We start from the raw sequence: 1925 nt of genomic DNA on the forward strand, positions 1-1925 counted from the left end.
ATATCTTATTATAGATCTCTCTTCAAACATATGATCTTCTTATTTGATAATTTGTCCTATCCTTTCCTACTTTGGTTGCACTTTCTAAATTGCTCTGCTTTGTAAAGCTTGTTTGCTTCTTCACTTCACTTTTCTTCACATACATACTTCTTTATATGATTCACACTCACTCTATATTTTTTTGTATGGTATAAACCCTTCTTAAATAGATAATCCTCAAAGGTTATAGGTTAGGATAAATGATCCATATTTCATGCTTTTGCCATTTTCCATTCTGATTTTCTAATTGGTTAATCTATTTTCCTATGGATTAATACCTTCTGAAAAAATGTGTAATTCCCTCCTTAATTATCTCTTTGATCCTTAAATGTCATGTAGAGCTTGGATGGAATGATTTACATAAGTGTTTGTGCAATTAAAAACTCATATGTAAATAAGTTACTTTACTTGACAATTGATTATTTTGACACTCAGTCATAACTAACATTCATGCTATCACTTAGTCTCAACATATTTTTTTCACTTGGCTATAACTAACTTTCTGCATGCTTGGTCTTAATTGAATTACTTGACTTGTATCCTTTTTAGTTTCAACTAGGGTGCTCAGCAACCTTTGACTTGCCCAACATGTGTTGATAAATAAACAAGTCCTTCCATAGCTTGGCCTTCTATGGATGGCTCTATCACAATGAAGATTATCCAAAACTACCTTGGAAATGACTAAGTGTTTAACACTAATAGGTAACATAGTCTTAGAGATCAACATAGTACTCCAACTAACTCTAGTATATAATGAAATTAGCATTTAATATGTATTTTCTATAAACTTAATAGACTAGGCTTGATTTGGTCAGAGTCCATATTTAGGTTTCTCATTTATTGGTTTCTTCACTTCTAATTTTTCCTTTGCTTGAATGTTAACTTGGTACCAGAGACAAAGTAAATATTGTCTTTTAATGGAATTTGCACAATCTGATCTCTGAAGTGTGAGTTATGTTTTGATCTATTATGGATTGAGTGTCAATGAAGTGTGTTGTTTGGAGATTTGAAATAAAAATAATGTTATAGTGCTGCCCAAATTATTATTGCATTGGGGCTACTAGAGGTTATTATGTTTAAGTTTGTAGATCGGTGAAGAGTTAGAAGTTTAAGGGAGGAAATGTTAAGAGAGATGAAGTGTTGGAGCATTTACTTTAGAATAAATTGTTGTGTATCAAATAAGTTGAGGTTGCCCAAGTATATAGTGTGCTAAGATTGCTAAAGATGACATAATTGCAAGGAGTATGCAAAACAAAGGAAAAAATAGAGCATTTTGTGAAGATGTCAATCATGGATTAGTAGTTTGATGACCATCTCTATGTAAGTAGGAATGTTAGAGAGTGCATTCACACTTCTTATGATAAAAGAAAATGAAAGTTGTCTCATGGTAAGGAGGGCATCAGTCATGGAAAGTGCTTAAAAAGAAAGAATTTTATCAGTTCAAGACAAGTTGATGGTTCTCAAAATGAGTTGATTAAATTGGAAAGATTGCTTCAAGGAAATTTGAGAGAACATACCAACATAGAAACGCATGGAAAAACATGTTTCACAAGTTCAAGTTGCTTCATGTTCTAATTGAGGTATATTATTTTGCTTTGTGAAACAATTGACTGAATATGTAGAGTTATAGAAATTAGCTTTAAATGATAGTTGTAATTGTATCAAATAAAAATAGTTTGGATTCTTGGTGAGATGGTTCGATAAAGTTTGTTTATGATATAAGGGTCTATATGAGATACATCTTCCAGTTTGGTGTAAAAATTTTGTGTTTATTTCAAGAAAGTTTGTTGACTTAGTTGTGAAGGTTATTTCAGTATCAAAAGTGGTCATGTATTAGAAGATTATTGGGTTGAAATCCCCCAACTAAGTGATGAAGATTGAATTAG

This window comes from Cupressus sempervirens, chromosome 4 (assembly GCF_028749045.1).
Source record: "Cupressus sempervirens isolate cs-2001-9-10 chromosome 4, ASM2874904v1, whole genome shotgun sequence".
NCBI lineage: Eukaryota > Viridiplantae > Streptophyta > Pinopsida > Cupressales > Cupressaceae > Cupressus > Cupressus sempervirens.